The sequence below is a fragment of the Rhinolophus hipposideros genome (genome assembly GCF_964194185.1).
Source record: "Rhinolophus hipposideros genome assembly, chromosome: X".
NCBI classification, from domain to species: Eukaryota; Metazoa; Chordata; class Mammalia; order Chiroptera; family Rhinolophidae; genus Rhinolophus; species Rhinolophus hipposideros.
In genome coordinates, this window is record NC_138046.1 from 16,583,914 (window position 1) to 16,605,810 (window position 21,897).

General features: G+C 41.2%; 1 long non-coding RNA gene across 1 annotated transcript in view; it reads right to left on the reverse strand.

Annotated features, from left to right (window-relative positions):
- The window catches only part of LOC308495481, a 63,285-nt gene that overhangs the window by 34,886 nt on the left and 6,502 nt on the right, over nt 1–21,897 (reverse strand). The window contains exon 3 of the long non-coding RNA XR_013992991.1: nt 9,102–9,187. This is a non-coding gene — a long non-coding RNA (uncharacterized lncRNA). The remainder of the gene's footprint in view (nt 1–9,101; nt 9,188–21,897) is intronic.

A 21,897-nucleotide genomic window follows, 5' to 3' on the forward strand; every position in this document is an offset into this window, starting at 1 on the left:
AATCTCAAATAACAAGCGGCAGCCAAGACAGAATTAATTCAAGTGACTGTTTCCTGTCCGTTTGCTTGACTTGTAACAACTGAACAGCTAAGGAGAAGGCCCTTCTTTTGCTCTTGAGAACTAGTTGAGGGTCTGAACTAAGCCTGTTTTAGTGTTTCATCTGCCCTTCATCTAGCAGCTGTCCAACCTGGGGTTATATATGTTTCTGGCATTCACATAACAGAATCCTAATGTTTTATCATCCTACCCTATGGCTTTATGGAAGAAATTCAGAGCTTAGAAGAAAGGTCACTATGAGTTATAGCAGATGAATCCGAATCATAGGGAGGAGGGGATCAGTATTTTTTAAAAGATCCTAATGTGATTCTAAAGTGCATCCAAGGCTGAGAACCACAAGTTTAGAGGTTTCAACCTTGGGAGGTTTTTAAGTAACTGGAACTCAGGGTGCATTCAGCAGGAGTAACTCTCTAGACCAGGCTGTTCAGTAGAAATATAATAGATATTTGGTTCAACTCCTTTATCTATTAACAAAGTGATTGAGGCCCAAGGGTGGAAGGCTTCTACCAGATTATACTGATAATTTGTGGTAGCACAAATATTCTAGAATCAGGCTGTTTTCATTATCCTGAGCAAGACTGGTAATTGAAAGACTGGTAGTATCTGTCCGAATTCTCTCTTTTCTTGATTAGCAAAGAAATATTTTCTCTAATGCTGAATAACACAAAGAAACTGATCAGAAGCTTTTTATTTTATGTTAAAAATTAAAAAACCGAACGTTTAGTCTGTTGGGATTTGTGTGTGTGTGTGTATCAGGCTTTGGACCACTTATTTGATGCCTCCTCACCTGTCGTTTTCAGCACACACACAAAGAATGAGGTGGTTAAAGGGCCCAATTAACTCAGGAGGTTCCCAGTTGAATAGAGTGATTGTTTTCTGGAACAATCTACACATGAACAATCAGAAGCCTCATTAACAGATTTCTATTAAACCAAAGGGTACCTCGAGCAGGGTAGGGGAACATGAAGAGAGAAAGGAAGTCCCAAGCTCACTCCTGCTTCATTGTGAGCAATGCATGTGACTAATACAATTTCTCAATCCCCTTTAAGGGTGTCTTTTTCACATTTTCTCAGGTTCCCAGATGCCACACGAAATTATCTGTAAATAAACTAGGGACATGCAGAGTAGAAGAAAAACAGATACTAAAGCTCTCAACAAAAGACAACACACCAGATAACTTCCTACCCTCCATCTTGTTCCTCCCTGTGCCACTATGACCTAATTTTCAGTGAGTGAACTGCTTTTGGTCAGAAGCATTGGCTGGCCCCGAAGTCCTGAGTAAAGCAGGTGGGGGCACCTTCCAGTTGAATTTAGACTGTCTGGAAACTGGGTGAGTCGACAATGCCATGTGACCATGTATGGCATGCAGTTAACAGAGAAATGATATTCAGCTCAGGTAACAAGTGGTCAGGCTGCAACAGGAATACTGTACAAGGCTTTTGGTACCCTGGAGAGCTGGACTGCTGAGAGTAGGGAAACAAGAAGAACAGGGGCCAAAATCATCGAATGGGGAATGGAGGAGAGAGATGAAGCAAAGCAAGAAGAGTTCAATGAAACAAAAACTCATAGACACAGACAATAGTTTAGTGGTTACCAGAGGGTAAGGGGGGTGGGGGGAGGGAGATGAGGGTAAGGGGGATCAAATATATGGTGATGGAAGGAGAACTGACACTGGGTGGTGAACACACAATGGGATTTATAAATGATATAATACAGAATTGTACACCTGAAATTATGTAATTTCATTAAAATTGTCACCCCAATAAATAAATTTAAAAAAAAAAGAAAAAGAAGAGTTCAATGAGACAGGACCTGTCTTCAGTGAGCAAAAGGGCCGTGTGTCAGCAGGAGGTGACTTGGCCCAGCGATCAGAATGTGCAGGGAGGCAGATTTCAGTCCAATATGAGGCAGAACTAATAAAGATGGCCAGAGAGTGAATGGGCTACCTCAGGACACAGACTCCCCCATTCCTGGAGATGTTCAAGCAGAGGGAAAGAGAAATTATTTACTGAAGACTTCAATTGAGATATAAGGATTGCACTAAATGGCCTTTAAGGGTTCTTTCCAACTCTGAGACTGTATTATCATCTTCCCTTCTCTGGTCCTCAATCTTAACTGGGGTCCTAAGAGAAGTGCTGGAACTCTTCCTGTATTATCAATGAAGTCATGGCTGAGCTCCCAACCTGCCTTCACCAATAGGTGCTGCCTCTCTTGGTTAGTCTGAGAACACAGCAAGGATTTCAGGCAGGTAGCTCAAAAAAGCTCTAATTCCAACCCGAGCAGGGCTTGACCTAAGGCAGTTACAGGCACCTGTACAGAGAGTCCCCATCCAACTAGTTTACAATGCACCCCCCACAGGACCCTCCCCGCTCCTCATCCTTGCACATACAAGCATAATTGCGCCTACTCCCGACCTTTGTGTGCAACAGCCAGCTCTCCTTTGCAGGCTCCCTTGTGATGCAAGCTTCTCAAAATGCGCATGCTCGGTGGCAGGCTCCAACCCTCTTTAGCACAAATTCAGTTGTCCAGTCAGCATTATTAGCCCTGTCCCTAGTCCAGATCCAGGTTGTCATGCATCCTTCCCAAGCCAAGCTGCTAGGCCGCTGGAAGTCTCAGATCTGAACCAATCAAAGACCACACGTTGGCTCTTTGCTATTGGTTTACCTGGTCTGCAGCCCTTGCCACAGATGACACCTCGGTTTTCAAACGTCTCCGTTGACGAACATTTCGGTTTACGAATGCCTCGGAAGTCGAACATGTCACGCGGCTTCCGCTGAGTGCAAGATCCTGAGGCCTAGCTGTCGGCTGTTTTCCAATGTTTCAGAACTCGAACGGTCTTCCAGAACGGATTATGTTCGAAAACCGAGGTACCACTGTAATACAAATACATCCCAGCCACTTCACCCCCTGCTTTCTGACACAACATAGTAACCCTCCCATTTCCCAACAGAGACATGCAACCAAATATATTATGTCATTTTAACCAGGAAACCAAAATTCTTCTCCTGAACACTTATTCCTAAAAGGCTACATCCCTATCTTCACTTCTGCCACACACAAGAAACAAAGTCCAGAGATCTCTGATGTGTGAAATAAGGCAAATTGTTTATCACTGTGTCCCATCAGTGACACAGTACACTGCCAAGATATTTCAAATGGCATTTTCAGTGGCCTCATTTGAAGTGCTACTTTCACTTCTCTTTATTGCAATGCAGCGAAACCCTGCAATTGTTTAAGGAAATCACTGACAGGCATTCTTGCATACTTAAAAGACACATGGCATTTGCTGACTCTCTTAAGGTCTCTCTCCATTGTGACACTTTTCTCCTTTACATGCAGGAAAATGAGTTCCTTCACACAATGGAGACAAAAGTTTTCTTTTCTCACTCAGATAATGGCAATGGAGTACCATTCCATTCTGGGCAGTAAGAAAACCTATGTGGAAATCTGAGGTGGCTGGCACCCTTGGCCATTCCCTCCCCAACACTGCAGGCACCCTAGAAAAAAGCCCTTGTCACTATGCCCCAGGGGCTCAGAGGATCTTGCCGGGATGCACCTTCTCTCCTCTCTTCTCAACCCTCTAGCCCTGTCTGTGCATCTGCGGTTTCCATCCAAGTGCCTTGACCCAGCCCTTTTGACAGCAGTGAGATGTATGTACCCACTGGGCTCTTGAGATTTCAGAGGCACTGATTTTCGGGCTCTAGGACCCACTGGACACCTGCTTTACAGTTACAGGCTAGAGCAGCCTCATTGCTGAGCCCAACTCAGGCCCCCAAGATTCCAGGCAGGTCATTGCTGCCCAGACTCCATGCCATGCTGGGTAGGGGAATAATCTTTTTCCTCTGTTTCAACCTGTACAGATTACAAGTACTTTTGTGGGTATTGGGAGGGCAGGTGAGAAAATAGAGACACAGAAGATGCCCCAGGTCATATGAATAAATGAGGGAGTCAATATAAAGTACTGCTGATAATACTACTACTCCTATTACTACTTCTACAACTATTATTCTTAACATCACCACCAGCAGCAACAGTAGTTTATGAATATTGACAGAGTTCAGTGCACAACATTAGAAAAGCAATGCTTCTGATTTAATCTTGCTCCTTCAGTTCATAATTCTCTGGCAAATATCTCCTTTTGAATGGGATCAACTACCTAATTTATGGGGACCAATGGTACATGAAAATGTGGGTCCTCTTTTCCAAAATTATTGCGAGTTTCAAGACCATAATAGCAGAGCATTGAAACAAGCATGGAACCCTTCTAAGCATAGAGCCCTATGAGATTGCGCGGGTCACAAGCCCATTAAGCTGGCCCTGCTTTTGAGCCCTCAAGAGACACTTAAGTTTTAGTATAATGTGCAGCTGTAGGGACAAGGGAGGGAACATGTTATTGGTTCTCTTCTTCTCATTTCATGAAGACTGTTACTGTTGGTTTTGTTACCTCTTGTAAATTCTTATACCATCAAGAGTATCATTACAATCAGAGATCTGCCACAGTTCCTGGAGGACAAATCTAGGGTTTGTTTTTTTCCCCTTGATTCTTGACATGATGTACTTCCTGTGGAGTTTTGATTCATCTTGCTGACCCTCTCGAATACTATATCAAACAAAAAGTAGGAAAGCAGTTCAATCGCCATTCCTCCCTCTCTGCGGCCCTTCAGTCAAGAAAGGATACATTGAGTATGTGAAAACTAAACTAAGCCACGACAAGGAGAAAGGCTGCCTCTGTTAGGCCCACTTACAAAGAACAAACAGTGCCATTGAAGGCACAGCCCCACACAAGGCTGTGCTAAGTGGTTCTTACAACAGACATGCTAGACATTTTCAGCCTGGAGAGATCCAGTCTGTCCCCAGTCACAGCCCCACCCATCCCGATTGTTCCCTAGCCTTCCTACTTCTAAGCCAGGAAACAAATAAAAGAATGCTAAGAAAACCACCAAACAATTGCGATGAAATTTATCATGTAATGTTATTTAAATGCACGACGATATATTTTTAAATGACAGACATATTTTGGTTTTTGTAAATACAATTAATGCAGAAAAGTGTTTTGTAAATACAATAATACAGAAAAGTGTTTTCACTAGGCTGCTGTCTTGGAGTTTGGCTTTCGGCCCTACATCACCCTTTTTTCTTGCCAAATGACGTACCGTATTTAATTAATTCTCAGATGCTTATTTTCTGCACATTTTCACATCTCTGAAATCAGAGTGCACTTTTCAATCAATGGCATTCTACAATCACTGTCAGCCAGGAGGCATTTGTTAGCTGTCATTGCCTGCGTATATTCAAACTTGGTCATGGCTATTATAGTATCATGATATACGAGTATGATAAAAAGATATGTCTAAATAAGCCACAAAAGCTCTTTCAATAAATATAAAGTTAAAATTCTATGGATATGAAAGCATTACATCATAGTTTATTCGGAAGGTTTTTCTCTCTCTTCATGTTACATAAAAACGTAATTACATAAAACAGCATCTCAAATGTGATGAAACACTTCATATCTTCCATAGAATGCAATATCTGCCACGGACGTAATGGAAGAGTTTGAAAAGCTTCACTTGCACCCACTGAGAAGCCATCCAAAGTCCATATTAGGAAAATTTCTAGGTACTAATAAAAGACTGTTTTTAAAATATCTTTAACAAAATACTGGTTTTTTGTTTGTTTGCTTGCTTGCTTGTTTTACTTTTACCTGCTTTCAACTAGAAATTCCCCAACCTGGAAACCCAAACACTAATCAAAGTACTACCTACATCAGAATACCAATATACTTACTGGACGAGAGTAGTGGACAAATCTTTTTTTTCCTGTGGTCATGTTTTTAGAGGAAGTTAGAATTTTAACATCAGCTCTAGAGCAGCACTGTCATATGATACACATAATGCCAGTCACATATGTAATCGCAATTTTCATTTTGCAACATTTTAAAAAGTTTAAAAAGCAGGTGAAATTAATTTTAATAACATGCTACTTAACTCAGTATATCCAAAATATTATCATTTCAACATGTAATTGATATCAAAATATTAATGAAATATTTTATTTCTGGTGGCCTGCTCTTTGAAATTTGGCATTTTACACTTACCGCATATCACAGTTCACACAAGCCACATGGGGTTAAATGGCTCCCGTATTGGACAACGTAGGTCTAGTTGATACATACATATATCAGCAAAACAAAATAATCCCTTCCAGAATACTTTGCTCCAACACAATTGGTCATAGAAGCATCTGGCAGCGATTTCCACTGCACTCTTGTGAACGTGAACTACAATAAATTGGTTATCCCAACAACAACAATATATTTCTATGGAGCAATCCTGCCGTAGACAGTTTAGAACAGTGGTCTTCAAACTAGGCTACCAGTACATGAATTATTTTCAAGAAGTATGCTAGCAGGGAGAGTTTGCAGGAAATCTACTCTCAGATTCTCATTTTGCATGTGTATTCTCGAATACAACTGATCTGCCTAAAAACAACGTTTTTTTCCACTTGCTTAAAATTAAGCATTATTTTGCAGCCATTCTCAATACTAATCACTTACATGTGGCTTTACTAAAAGGAAAAGCACCTCCTAACTAACAGCAGTATAAACAGTTGATTGATTCTTTTAAATATAACTGGAATGTTTTCCTGTATTACGAAGTGTTTACCCTGGTAAAACTTATGCATAGATATCGTATGTGATTTCTTTCAGGTAAGGTACATCATTCGTTAAACTTGTTAAAACCTGTTTTCTCAGATTGTCTCTTGAAATATCTTTTCCAGTTAAAGTCAATTCTCATTTCATTTTATAAATAATAATGTATTTTCTACTCCCTATTATCAAAAATAAAATATGCTGGTTGCTAGACCAATTATTTTTTTAGCTAAATATACTTTTCTCTTTGATAAAATATGGTTGAAAGTTTGATTCTGTGATCTAATAACATAAATGGATTTTACAATTTTTATATTTGATTCTCAATTATTTCCAGAAACCCAATACTAGTGTTCTAAAAAAACAATGCATATGTGTTTACCAAAGTAAACTATGCCTGCCATCAGATTCCTTGTTTCATACATGATTTATAATCTTACCTACATACTCCATTGTTTAATTTAAAATTACATATGAGAAACAAAATTATTATTTAATTTCTTAATTTATTTTGAAGTGTACATAAATCTCATCATTTTAACATTCAGTGTAGTTTGTTAGTAAACTATTTAATAAGAGGTGTCCCATAGCTGATTTCTCCATCGTTTTAATATTTCTCCTCAGAATGCATATTTAATATTTCTCCTCAGAATGTAGTCAGACACTTTTTCTGAAGGTAAAGCTGATTTGGCTGATTATTTCCATATGAACATTGCCTTTGCCAATTAAGTTATATTCTAAATATTTTCCATGAAATTAATGATCCAAACTTGCAGCTCAAAGTTTTATATTTAAAGGATATAATGAATTAAAGGCATTTCATCAAAATGATTGTATTGGCTAAGACATTGATCTCAGTATTTTGATTTTCTCAACCTTTTGTAAGTGTATTGGATTTAACATAATGTCTCAAAATGAAAGTATGACAAATATGATAGTCATTTGCTAAATCTTGTATGGCCATTTCAGTAAACTTCTCAGAAAGTCAGAAAAAAATGATTTGGCAACAAATCCTTTTGTAAACTGAGGCTTCTTTGCTTTCACACTTTTAAAGATAGGCCTTGGGGTGGCCAGATGGCTCAGTTGGTTAGAATGCGAGCTCTCAACAAGCTTGCTGGTTCAATTCCCACATGGATGGTGGGCTGCGCCCCCTGCAACTAAGACTGAAAATGGTGATTGGACTTGGAGCTGAGCTGCGGCCTCCACAACTAGATTGAGGGACAACGACTTGGAGCTGATGGGCCCTGGAGAAATACACTGTTCCCCAATATTCCCCAATTTAAAAAAATTATGAAGATAAAGATAGGCCTCATCAAGTTGTCTGTTAAAAATTAAAAATTTTAATTAAAACAATTTTAAATCATTAAAAATTATTTTTGATGAGTGGTCACTGTGTGAGTTTTGACCCACGATGTGGACAGTCATTCCATTCCCTTCTATTTATTTATGGGAACAAAGTTTTCTGAGTTTTTATATCTACAAAAGTAAAAAATAGGAAAAAATTATAATGCACTCTGTCTCATTAGAAGTAATAGTTATCCTTAGAGTCATGACTATTACTTGGGGGAAAATAAATAATCATATTTACTTAAGCGATGCATTTTTAACCAAACTCTAGTTTTTAAATAATTACTTATCAAAATGTGTAATATTTTACACTGGTCTGATAAACTCTATACTACTAGTAATTTAATGATAAAAATTTTGATACTCAGAGGCTTAGGGTTATAGGAAAATTTATTTCAGTCCATATATACTTTTTGCAGAGATGTATGGTAGGGTGAAAATAAAAGGCCTTTAAACATAAAAATATATCACATTAGTATAAATTATACGAGGGAAGTTGAATGAAATGCTGATTTCAAGGAGGTAATAAAATCATGTAAAATTTCTGTCTGTTCATGGTTCTTTCTTTGTTTGTTTGCTTTTAAATGAACAATGATGAGTATCAAGTTACTGTAGTATTTTTAGTTCACTGAATCATGCAAAATGCAATGAAATCATATTATTTAAAAGCATAAGTAAATACAATAAGCTGGAAATAACTCTACAAATAATTAAACTTACGATAAGAAACTTCAGACACTAACTTAAAGATATGTGATGGGGTAGATAGTTTTTCAAAATTATTTTAGGCGGCCTATAATTAGAAAGTTTGAAGACCACTGCTACAGAATAGTCTCAATAAAGTCCAGAGGAAAACTGAGCGGAGGGGAAAGAAATTTAGGAAGAAAGGTTTCTTTTTATTTTATAACTATTTTTAATTTCCGAATATTTTAATTTCCGAATATAGTTTATGTATACTAGCTTATTCGCCAGGGAGGTTATTCAACTTTGCAATGGGTGAAATTTTAGGAAATGTTTCTGAACGTTCCACAAATACTGTACTTACTCAATATGGTCACTAGGTGGCATATGTGCACCGGGAGGAAAGCCCTCTTTCCCTTCCCGGGGCTCGCTCCAATCTGCCATCTCCTCCTGCAAAAAGGAAAAGGATACAAATAACAGTGACAATCATAACAAACAAAATCAGGAAATATTTGTTTTAGGTCTTTCCATTTGCCAGGGACAGAACATTTCAGAAAGGGCTTTGTCTCTGAAGGTAACTATTCTTCATTAATACCATTTACGAATAATGTTAATTAATACGTCTCTAGGATATGACATGAACACGCACTTGACCAGAAAACCCAAACCCTATCCACCTAAGAACTTCAGCTCTAGCAAAATCAAAATGCAGCCACCGCCGCAGCAGCAGCAGCAGGACCTATGACATTCCAAATACGAGCTTAAACCTTTCGTTTCACTGTATCTTCAAATGACTGTAAGAGATAGGTGCTAATAGAACCTCCACGTTACAGGTGAGAAAGCAGAAAAATGGTAAATAATACAGCTCGTAAGTGCTGGAGCTGGGATGCAAACATAGGTTTGGTTTGGTTTGTTTCCAAATTCAATAGCCATACCCTTAAATATCACACCGTGTGATGTTTCAGTGTGAGTGTGTGTGTGCGTGCCTACATATCTTTCTACATTTGGCTATACATGTTTATATTTCTGTGCTTTCCTGTGATTCTATGCCTGTGGTTTTGTGCCTGTGGACATGTGTGTGTGTGCACGTGCACGCACATGCACACATGTTCCCTCCAGATCTTTTAGAGACCTCTCTGATAATTTCCACATCTGATTTTAAACAGTCTAGTCATCACAGGGAGCTCAATACTTTTCATTACCTCTTGTAGAGGCTAAGAAATAGATACGTTAAAAGTCACATCCTCCTTTGGACAAGTGTTTATTTGCACATCCTTTTATATGTGATGGAGTCTCTGTTTTCATCCGTATAAATCTGCATGAGTCTGTTTCCATTTGTAGCATGATTAAGCCCATGTCTGTAGCTATATGCCTAAGTTGGCAGATGTATACGTGTGTGTGTATTCACATATGTGATGTACCCTTAGGATTGAGTGCGATATGGGCATAGGAGTACATTTGTAGACCATTTTGTGTGTGTGTGTGCCAATGGGTGCATAGATTGACATGTGAGGGTACATCTCTGTGCATTCGAGTGCCGTGAATGTCTGTATTTTTTAGTGCTTCAGTCTATATTGTCTGTAGATATACGTGTATGTCACTTACTTTTATACACTGAGGATGTTGTGTGCTTGTGTATTGGGGGGGGTATACACCTGGCATCTGAGTGTGCATCTTAATATGCATTTATGTGTCTTAATATGCATTTATGTATGCATGTATGTACAAGTGCATTTATAGAGCTCTGTGTACATGTGCCCATAATGGGGGTTTGGAACATGTAACCATTTGAATGGGTAGAATCTTGTCTTTGGGGGGGGCTGTATCCATGTCTATGTGTACATATGTAAGTCTGTGGGGCTGTACCTCTATCCCAGTGTGTATGTATATATATATATATATATATATATATATACATATATATATATATATATATACATATATATATATATATATATATATATATATCTGCGTGAGTCTATGTGTATAAGATAGCATCTATGTCTGTGTGAACACATTTAGTCTTATGTTTACTGCTTGCAAATATTCATCTATGTGGCTCTCTGCATGTCTACACGTCTGTGTGCATATAGTATGTGTGTGTGTCTGAGTGTAAGTCTATGTGTACCTGCACATTCTTGCCTGTAAGCCCCTTGATCTGTGTCTAGGTCCTTCTATATCATACGTACATGCCTCGCTGTTCATCCACTGCTGTTTGCGTGCGTGTGTCTGGGTGACCATCTGCACGTCTGTGAGGGCCCTGTGTGTGCATGTGCCTACGTCTGTCTGCATGACAATGAATTGCTTTGGATGACTGGGTGCATGCACCTGTGTGTCCATGTGCAGATGTTTATGTTGCTGTGTGCATGGGAGGATTCTATATGCATGGGAATTTTGTATGTCTGTGTGTGTGTGTGCCTCTGTCCCTGTATTTGTTTGTGCATGCCTCTGAGGAATGCATGCATGTTCGCATGCATACAGATGACTATACACACAAGTGTCTGTGCAAGCGTGTGTGTGTGAGAAGGTGTGCTGGGCTCTGGTAGTGTGGGTGCACACATTTCTATGTCAGCATGCACAGATCAATGGGCACGCATGCTTCTGCATGTATCTGTGTGCTGTTTGTTCAGGTATGCGTTCGTGGGTCTCCATGTCTATCTGCACATCCATGTGGAATGTCTCTATGTGTATAAAACGGTATATATGTTTCTGCATACATCTGCACACACCGTCTCTTGGTGAGTCGGTATGGGTGTGGCTCCGTGTATGTCTGTCTCCGTGCACATGCATGTGTCTGTGAATTTACCTCTTTCTGCACACATATGTGATTTTTGCACGCTCCTCTTGTTCATCTGGGTGAGTCCGTGTGTGAGTGCTGATGTGCTTGCCCACATGTTTCTTCATGTGAGTCTTGAGGCCTGTGCCTCTCTGTGTAGATATATGCTTCTGCATATGAAAGTGTCTCGGCTAAATCTATCTATCATCTATCTATCTATCTATCTATCTATCTATCTATCTATCTTCATCATCATCATCATCTGTCTATCTATATCTATCTATCATCTATCCATCTATCTATAATGCATATCTCTCCATATGAAAGCACCTTTATGTGTGCACCCTTTTGTACTTGTGTATTTCCATATGTCCACCCACATGCATGAATATTCCCATGTGTGCCCTATGTGCATGTACACATGGACTTACGTTGCATGCACACACATGAGCATGTTGAAGCATGTGTGCATGAATAACAGCTATGCCTTTGTGTGTATATGGATGGGACTCTGTGAGCATGAAAATGCCGGTAAGTACATGTTTCAAACACGTGTACCTACCTATGAATGCATCTGTGTTTCAGCATTTGTGTCAATGTCTCCATGTCTCTGTGCCTCTGCATAGCAGTAAAAACACACATACCCGTGTCTGCATATGAATGACTCTATGCATGCCTATGGGTGTGTGTGCTCACATGTGCCCATGTGGGTTCGGGTATGCTTGTCTACATTTCTGCATAAATGTCTGGGGGTGTCTGAGAATGTGTCTGTGCCTCATGAGCCTCCAGAAACATCTATGTGTTTTTGTACGTGTGGACGTGTGTGTTTGCACGTTTGAGGTTATGGATCAGCAAACACATCGTCTGGATGGCGTATATACATGGCTGCGTGCTTCTCTGGGTCTGTGCAAGTGTGGAGTATATATTTATGACTATATGTTGCTCTGTGCCTACAAACAGAACTGTAGGCATTCGTGTGTATCTGTGTGTATGCATATGTGTATTTGTGCAAACATGAGATGACCCCTGTTGGGACTCTGTGTTCTATGTTCATATTTGTGCAAACATGTGTCTTCGGCTGCGGCTTTAAGAATGTATAGTCTGTGGGATTAGTTCACACCTGTAGGTCTATGTCAGAGTAAATATCTGTGGCACTGCGTGTGTGCATGTGTTGCGTGTGTGTACTTGTCTATGATGAATATGTGTGTGTGTAGGTGTGAGCACTTTCTCCTGGAAAGGCTTTTCTGGTCATTTCCACACCTGCTTTTCTATGATACAGCCAGCAGAGGGGCCTCGAGATTTTCTTCCTACTCTTGAAGCAGGCAAGAAAATAAATATTAAAAAACAGTTTCCTTTGAAAAATGTTGATGATTGAAGATAGTAACTATGGTCTCATAAGACAGGCTTTTTATAATCTGAAGACAAAAAGCAGGTGGCTGCTCGGATCTTCAAGTCCCACTGCCAGAAGGGATATTTCTGTTGGAGACTCTGCCAACTGTGGCCCCAGGCAGGGCCCATATGCTGCCTCTTGGCTGTCCAAAACCCACACTGCACAGTCCCCATGCCCCCTTTTTTTCCTCCAGGGCGTGCCTATTACACAGGGCTCCAAAGTTACTCCTACCTTTTTCTCCATTCTACTTCTTTTCTTTGGCTAGAAATTCAGATTAAGATACCTGGTGTTACTTAATCCTTATGACAGCATAGGAGGCACGAATCAGTTTATAAATGAGGATGAGGATCAGAGAATTAGAGTGCATTGTGTGGGTCACGTGGCCAATCAGTGGCAGAGGTAGAATTCCAAACCAGGCCCAACTGACACCGAATCCATATTCCTTCTACTCTACCACTGACCATTTCTACTATCGAATGTGCCAAGGTCCCAGTTCCAGGAAGTGGGGGAGTTGAGATGGGGAGCAGACACGTCTACCTCCAAAGACTGCATTTTGAACCTTGATTCTTTCCTGAAATTGTCTCAGTTAATTCTTGGAAGTATTTCATCATGTTTACAAATGGGTAGACAGACTCAAAAGAGTGAAGTCACTTGCCAAAGCTCTAACATGTTATTGAGGATTAAATGTGATAGAGTGGGTGTGGGCCTCCAGAAGTGAGGCTGAATGTTCTAGAGTGAGCATACAAATTGCTCCGCTTTTCTTGATGTTGTGAGGCTTTCTGAATACTGTGGAGGAAGTCTGGGTATTATTAAGAGTGTCCAAAGTTTGGGGCAAATCTCGGTGTTGCAGGGTGAACGTGTGGATTATGTCTCTGTTATTGGCTGTTCTCTATGTTGTAATATGAATCTATGAGAACCGTGGGGGGCATGTCTGAGTCTTCTGGGCCTAGTTTCTGGGTTAGGTGGCATGTCTCTGTGTAGTGGTGTGGTTAGGTGTTGTGGGGTGAGTCAGGGGAAGTGAGGTGAGTCTGAGTGCGGTGGACAAAATCTTTTTGTTACAGGGGAGGTGTCTTTGTCTTGTGGGTTGATTCTCTGTGTTTGGGGGTGATGAGTCTTATGCTGTGGGGTGAGTGTCTAAAGAAAGATGGGTCTATGTGCTCTAGGGCGAGTATACGGGTAGTGGGAAGTGTTTGTAAATTGCAGGTCCTGTGAATGAGTTTCTCGTGGTGTCAGACTGAGAGCAGTATGATTCATGTGTGTATTATGAGGTTGTTTTCTACATCTAAGAAGGCATAGCTAGGGGGTGTGAGGTGAAGCTGTGCGTTTTGGATTTTCTCCATGAATTACGGGCTCTGTGGGTCCTGAGCATCTGGTTTAGAGTAACTGTGTGTTGTAGGAGTGGTTCAGAACATCGTGAATTTTATGGCTATGATTTTTTGGATATACTGTTGGGGAAATCTAGGGACTGGGGAACATGACCTCACATTGAAGAGCATATATGGGTGGTGTGGTCTATACATTGCAGTCTGTACATTGTGGGATCCATCTTGGAGTAATGGGGTAAGACTGTGTGTCATGGGTTGATTCTAGAGGTTCTACAGTAAATTGTAATGTCGTAAGGCCAGTCTTTGCATTTTAGGGTATGCCTGTGCCTTATGGGAAATCTATGTGGTTTTTTTTAAAGGGGGGAGTCTATTGGGTATGCGATTGTGTCGGTACATAGTATGCCATTTCTGGAGGTTGTGGTTCAATGTTGTGCATTATGAGGCAAGTCTGTATGATATAGGCTAATTCTGGACGTGGTATTGGGTATGCCCTGGTGTTATCAAGAGAGTGTGAGCTATTAGGGGTGAGTCTGGGTGTGGGGGAGCTTGTGTTTGTGCTGCGGGACGAGTCTGCGTGCCACAAGACATATCTGCCTTATGGTGTAATTCTCTGTGTTGTGGAGTATGCCAGTGCATAACCGAGCACGTCTTGAGTTTGGGATCTTTATGTTGGGTGATGATTTGTTTTGTGGGGTGAGTTTGTGTGGTAAGGCATGTCTGTGCGTTATAGGGTACATGTCTCAGAAGTGTGAAGCCAGTCTATAGATCATGAGGCTTGTCTGTATGATTGTGGATCATGTATTGATTTTGTGGGATGATGTGAGGTAATAATGAGATTTTTGTGCATGTAGGAGAGTCTGAGTGTGGAAGGAATTGTCAATGTATTGTAGGGAGAACCTTAGATGGGTTGAATTTGTATGTTGTGATTTGAGTCTATGTGTTTTGGAGTGAATTTGGAGAAAGTCTGATCATGATGTAGCTATTCTGGGACTGCGGGAGTGTCTGCACATTTTCAAGGTATTTTGGACATCGTAGGACACATCTTTTCTTTGGAGGTTTGGCCAAGGTGTTGTGGGGATGAGTATGCACACTATAGACTGTATCTGGGTTGTAGGTCTAGGGTGCCTTGTGGGGCGAGGCTGTGTTGTAATGCATGTCTGGGGAGGAGCATAACTGTACAATATGGAGTATGCCTTCATCCCCTGGGGCAAATCTGTGTGCCCTAGAGCAATTCTGGGGGTTGGAGACACATGTTTTCTTTTTGGGTATTTGCCTTGTGGAGTGTGTGTGTTTTGGGGGTGCATCAGAAGGCGATTTTGTGTTTACGGAAGAAACCTTCGTGTCATAGGGTACAACTGTCCATAGTGAGTTTATCTGTATCTACATATTATGGAGCTAGTTGGTGCATTGTGAGACATACCTTAGTGTTGTATGGCTAGACTGTGAATTTGGGGGTGTGGCTGGATGTTTGGGATCTACTTTTACCATACTTGGGTAAATGTATGGTGTAGAGCAAGGCTGTGCATTCTAGGGAAATTTTTGCATTGTGTTAGAGGGCATGTCTTGGTGTTTTAGGGTCTGGGCATTGTGGGGTAAGCCTGCTCATTGCATTATGAGGCATTAATGTAGTAATATGGTGCTGAGTTTTCAGGCAAATCTAGGTATTATTGTAATATCAGATGCCTTATGAGGCAAGTCTTGGCATTTTTTTGGAGAATTTTTGCATTGTGAGGTCAATTTGTGCATTGCGATGGGATTTCATGGGCTGTAGTGAGAGTCTTACATCATGGAATATGTGTGACATCATAAGCTAGTCTAGGTATTAGGAGGTGAGTGTGGGAGTTATGGGAGAGTGGGCATTATGAGGCTTCTATGAATGTTATGGAGTGTTTCTTGGTGTTGTAGTGTACGACTATGTATTTGGGGGCATATCTGGTGGTTGTGTTGCACCACGGGTAAATTATTTTCTTTGTGGATGAGTCTCTGCATTGTGAGATAACACTGTGTATAGGGCTGAAAGTCTGTGAATTGTGCGATGAATTTGGAAGTTGTGTAAAATTCTACACATTGTGGGGCAATTCTACACATTGTGGGGCAAATCTAGTTTTAGAGCTACTGTACAAGACTATGCTGGTGGGGGAGTTTACATGTTTAAGGATGTGACAAGATTTTATGGAGAGGTCCATTCATTATGGAGTGTATGTTTTTAGAAATGTAAGTTCTTGTGCTATGCTGTGCATTTCTAGAGAGTCTATATCTTAGGACGCATATTTGTGTATTGTGGGATGTATGCAAGACTTGTGGAAGAAGCTGTCCATTTTGGAATGGGTGTGTGTTTTTATGCAATTTGGGGTGCTATGAGGTGAATCCGGACATTGAGGAAGAACTCTGTGGTGTTTCTGGATTCTGTGCATTGTTTTGGGAGAATCTAAGTTGTGATTGTTGTCTATACATTATAATGTGTGTCTGGGTATTGTGGGACAAATATGAGTTGTGAATTGATTCTAAGTGAGAGTAAATCTAAGCTATGCTATGTTTGATGCAGGCTGGTTTTGTGTATTTTGGGCTGAGTGTGAGTGGTGGCAAGTGTGGCATGGGGTGATTCTTTGGGGTAGGTCTGTAAGTTGTTGGTCATGGTTGTGTGTTATGATGCAATTCTGCAACTAAAAACACTTGTGAGCTCAGTTTGAGTGCTGTTGTTCCTTTCTATCTATGGCAGGGCAACCCTAGGCTTGTTAAGAGTGTTTCTATAGGGCATGTTTTTATGTTTTAATATTATTTGGCAACTATTTTTAGAGTGTGTTGTGTTGTACTGTGAGTTTGAGACTTTCTGGGTCAAACCTGTGTGTTTTTGTATAAGTCTGGGATTTGTGGTGTTAGTGCAATGTGGGGGAAATTGTGTTAGGCTGATTTATGACTTGAACAGTGAGCTGATGTGCTGTGACGTAATCCTGTGTGTTGTGAGAGAAGTCTGTATCTGGGGAAAGTCTCTACATTGTAGGGTGTTTCTACGTGTTATAGTGCCTGTGTGTATACCGCTCAGGCAAATCTTTGTACCACAGGGTAACTGCTAATTGTGGAATTGTCCTATATATTATAGGACGAATTGTGCCTTGTGATGCTATTCCATGCCTTGTCGAGAGAGGTTGAGTATTGTCATTGACCACAAGTGTTTTTTGGGTCAGTCTTTGTGTTGAAGCACGTGTGTGTGTAAAAGTGTGTGTGTTTTGTGCCAATTCTGAACTTTGTGGCAAATCTGTGTCATGAGTCGACCCTATACAATGTGTGGGGAATCTGTATGCTCTGGGCTGGTTTTGTGCGCTTTGGTGTGGGTCTGAGTGGTGGACAGAGTCTTGGTACTGTGTCTAGGAATTGTAAAGGATGTCTAGATGACGGAGTCATGAATGGAAGAGATGCATGTTTTGAGCATGTTTCTTCACTGTAGGAAGAGTCATGTGACATGAGATGCGTCTCCCCATTGTGACTTGATACTGTGCATTGTGGGGCATTGCAATGCTTTGTGTTATGATTCTGTGTTTTGGGGAGAGTCTGAGTTGTGCATTTGTGTCTGTGCATTGGGATTTTTGCAATTCAGCATGCTGTGCGATGAGTTCACAATCAATGGGGTGAATCTGTGCGGTTGGTTGTGGATGGGCATTGTAGGATGTGTCTCTGTGCTGCAGGGCAGGTCTAGGCGCTTTGTTGCTCTGAGTTTCCCTGTAAGCCAGGTGTTTGCACTGCAAAGTGAGGCTATGTTTGAGGCACGTCTGTTGTAAGGCATGTCTGTGCACTGTTGTGCAGCTGTGTGTTTTTGAAGCAAGTCTGTGTGCTGTGCATTTCTGTCTGCTCATTAATAATATGATGTTTCTTGGTATTGTGGAGTGAATCTGGGCATGACGGAGTGATTCTGGATGGTGGGACACGTGTCTGTACATTATAGGACATGCCTTTGTGTTTGGGGACAAGGCTAGGAGGTGTGGTGTTAGATCAGACTGAGTGGGTTGAACCAGTGCTTCATGGAATAAGGCTGTGCATTGCACAGGATTCAGTGTGTTATGAGACATGTTCCTATGGCATACAAGGTATTCTGACATCTGTCTGGATTGTGGCGCATGTCTATGCAGTGTATGGTTTGTCTAGCTGTGGTTACATAAGTCTGTGAGTTGGGGGCCATAGCTACGCATTATAGGGCTTCTTATGTGGTGGGGAAATGTGGGGAGAATGCTTTGCAGTGAGCCTGGGTGTTGTGGTTCTAGTGTATTCATTGTGGAGCGATTGTGTCTATTATGGAGCAAATCAGTTTATAGCATGAGTCTGTGCATTGTTAATTCCAACCTGTGCAAGGTAGGAGGGTCTGTCTGTTGCATGGTATGCTTGTGTCATGAGTAAGGTCTTTGCATTGTGGGGTTTACCTCTGCTTTGTTGGGGTTTATACTTGGCTTTGTGGGGTATGACTTTGGTGTGTGATGAGTGTACATGGCATGGCAGTATGGACTTTTTGGGGTATACCTGGTAACTGTGTTATTATCCTGTGCATTATGGGGTGAGCTTGTGGACTGGGGTTGTGTTCCTACTTTGAGAGGCACATCTGTATATTGTGGAATGTATTTGTGGGTTGTGGGGTAATCTGTGAGCAGTGAGTTGACTCTGAATGTTCTCAGGTTGAGCGTGGGTGATGCAGGCAGAGAGGTGCATTGTGGGAGATATTTATCTATCATGGGGCATGTCTGCAGATTGTGGGATAAGCCTGTGGTCATAGGTTGTATTTGAGTGCTATGGGCCCTGCATATTGGGCGACTACGTGGGGAGAACTGAAGGTGTATTATATTTGGGACTTTTGCGTAATTCTGTTCCCTTGGGGGCTGTGAGTTGTGGGGATGCCTGTGCACTGCAGACTATGTCTAGGTATGGTGAGGCTAGAATGTACACAGTGGGGCAAGATGGTGTGCTGTGGTGCCATTCGCTACTTTGTGGGAGGAGTCTGCACTGTGAAGTTGAGTCTGTACATTGTAGGGCATGTTGAGGTTCTGCGTACCAGGTCTGTGCATTGGGAGAGTTTTTTGTATGTAGTAGGACAAATCTTGGTATTGTGAAATGATATTTACTGGGTTGATTCTAGATGTTTCACGCTAAGTCTTCGGTGTGTGGAACCAGAATGTGTTTATGTGCCTAGAACAGGCATCGTGGGACATGTTTGCTTTGTCATATGACTCTGTATGTTGAAGATCATACTCGTGGGGAATGGGCCAATCCATGTGCTATGGGACAAGCCTGTGTGTTATAGAGCAAGTCTGGATCCTGTGGAGAGATTATGTGCATTATGGGGCAAGTCTGTAAGCATTGTGGGTAATTTGGGATGTACAGGTAATGTTCGTGGATTGTGATAGGGATGGTGTTGGAGAAGTGTATGTGTTGTGGATTGTTTCTAGGGATCTTAACGTGAGTTCTTTGTGTTGCGTGGCCTATGGGTTCTGTGGGGAGTATGTGTAGTGTCGAGCATGATATATAGGATAGGGTGTATTTAGTTGAAATGGGCGAAATCTCTGCACAGATGAGTTTCTGTATTGCAGATATATTTGTGCACTGCAATACGTGTCTAGGTGGTGTGTGATGAGTCTAGGTGTTATGCAGAGATCGGTGTGGTGGATGCTTCTGGGTGTTGAGGGCTAAGTGTAGTTGACACGGAAACTGTAAGGAACCTGTGGTGAAAGTATGAGTTGTGATGTGATTCTGTGCTTTATGGGTGTATACTCTATATGTTGTGGGTTAATTCTAATTATTTTAGATTGAGTCTTACTATTATGGTCCAGTTCCATGTGTAGAAACAACAACAACAACAATAAGAAGATCAATTAACATCGATAACACTAATTCTGTGCCAGGCACTGTTCCAAACACTTTAGAAGACATTCACTCATTTATTCCTCTTAACAGCCCTAACAAGTACCATTATTATTCCCAATTGATACCTGAGGAAAACAAGGCACAGAGAGGTTAAGAAAACTTTCCAAGTTTACACAATTATTAAATCATACATGTGGGATTGGAACCCAGACAGCCTGAATCCTAAATGTAAGCTTTTAACCACAACCTAGACTGCCCCTTTGTTTAGGGTGTACTGTGCATGTCTTCGGGCATGTCTCTGGGCCTCGTGAGGTATCAAGATGTTGTGGCGTGTCTTGGGTTGCAGAGTACCTAGGGACCGTCAGATTTATCCAAGTATGGTGGGGTTTATCTGTGAGTTGTGCGGTGGGTCTTGTTGAAAGGGCATTGCTTTGTGTCTTGTGGAGTGAATGTGGGTATTGGTGTCCAAGTGTGTGCTTTATAGAGGCAGTCTGTAAATTGTGAATTGTGAGGGAACCATGTGTGCTGTGGGAAATGTGTATATGTTGTAGGGGGTCTCCAGGTATTCTGAGGCTAATTGCTACATGGGGTGGTGCATTGTAGGATGTCTGTGTGTTATAGGGTGTGTGTGTGGGAGTTGGTGTGGTGTGGAGTATGTCTCTGCATACTGGGTCTGTCTGTGCTCATCGGAAGTGTCTTTGTGTTGTAGAGCACATCTGTGCATTGGAGTCAAGTGGGCATTTTGGAAGGGGACAAGTTTGTGCATTGTACAGGAAGGGTGTGTGTTATGCAATGCTGGTAAACCTTCTCTGTACATATTAAAGTACCTCCAGGTGCCTTGGCAGATGTGACATGTATCCTGGAATAGTCTCTATATTCCTGAGGCAAACCCGAATTTATGGGGAAAGCTCTTATGTTATGGGTTTAGTGTGTGTGTCATAATGTAATTCCATGCATTGTATAGGGCATGTGTGTGCATGCTAAGCTACTTTGGAGCAAGTTTTTCTACTGGAGAGTAAGTCTAGGTGTTTGGGATGAGTCTGCGTATCGTGGTAAGTTTGCATCAGAGAGCACCCCTTAATTGTTGGGTGAGCTGTGTTGTAGGATGAGTCAGTATCACGGTACAAGTGTTATAAATTTAGGAGCATAAATTTTGGAACATGTCTGGGAATAGCAGATATATCCACACATGCAACAAAAATTTGTGTGTGGTAGGGTGTGTTTGTGTAATATAGGGCTTATCGCTGAGTTGTAGACTGCATGTGTGTGTGTTGTGAGTCTGTCTTGTGGGGTATACGTAGGTGTTATGCATACAGCCTGGGCACTGTGGGATGAGTCTGTGTATCATGGAGCAGGGCTGCGCATTGTACAACAGATTTCTTAATTGTGACACAGTTCTGTGTGTTTTGAGTGGTATCTGGTTTAGGCTTCTTTCTGTACTCTGTCTGGTGTGTGGGTGTTGTGGTTGGGTATCTGTATGTTGTAGAGTGTTTCTAGGTGTTTGGGGCTAGTCTATGTACCATGTGGTGAATCTTTGTGCTGTCAGATGATTCTAGGTACTTGAAGCAGGCTCTTTTTGCTTTAGTAGTAATAGTGGTGGTTGGGGGGTGATAGTAACATATTAACAATTATAATAGCTCCTATGTGCCAGGCATTGTATGAAGCACTTAACATATCTTAGTTCATTTAATACTCACAACTACCCTTTTGAGTAGGTACTAGTGTTATCTTTGTTTTACAGATGAGCAAACTAAAGAACAGAGAAATATACTTACCCAAGGTGATACAATTAGAAAGGGATGGAACCCAGATTCAAACCCAGGTT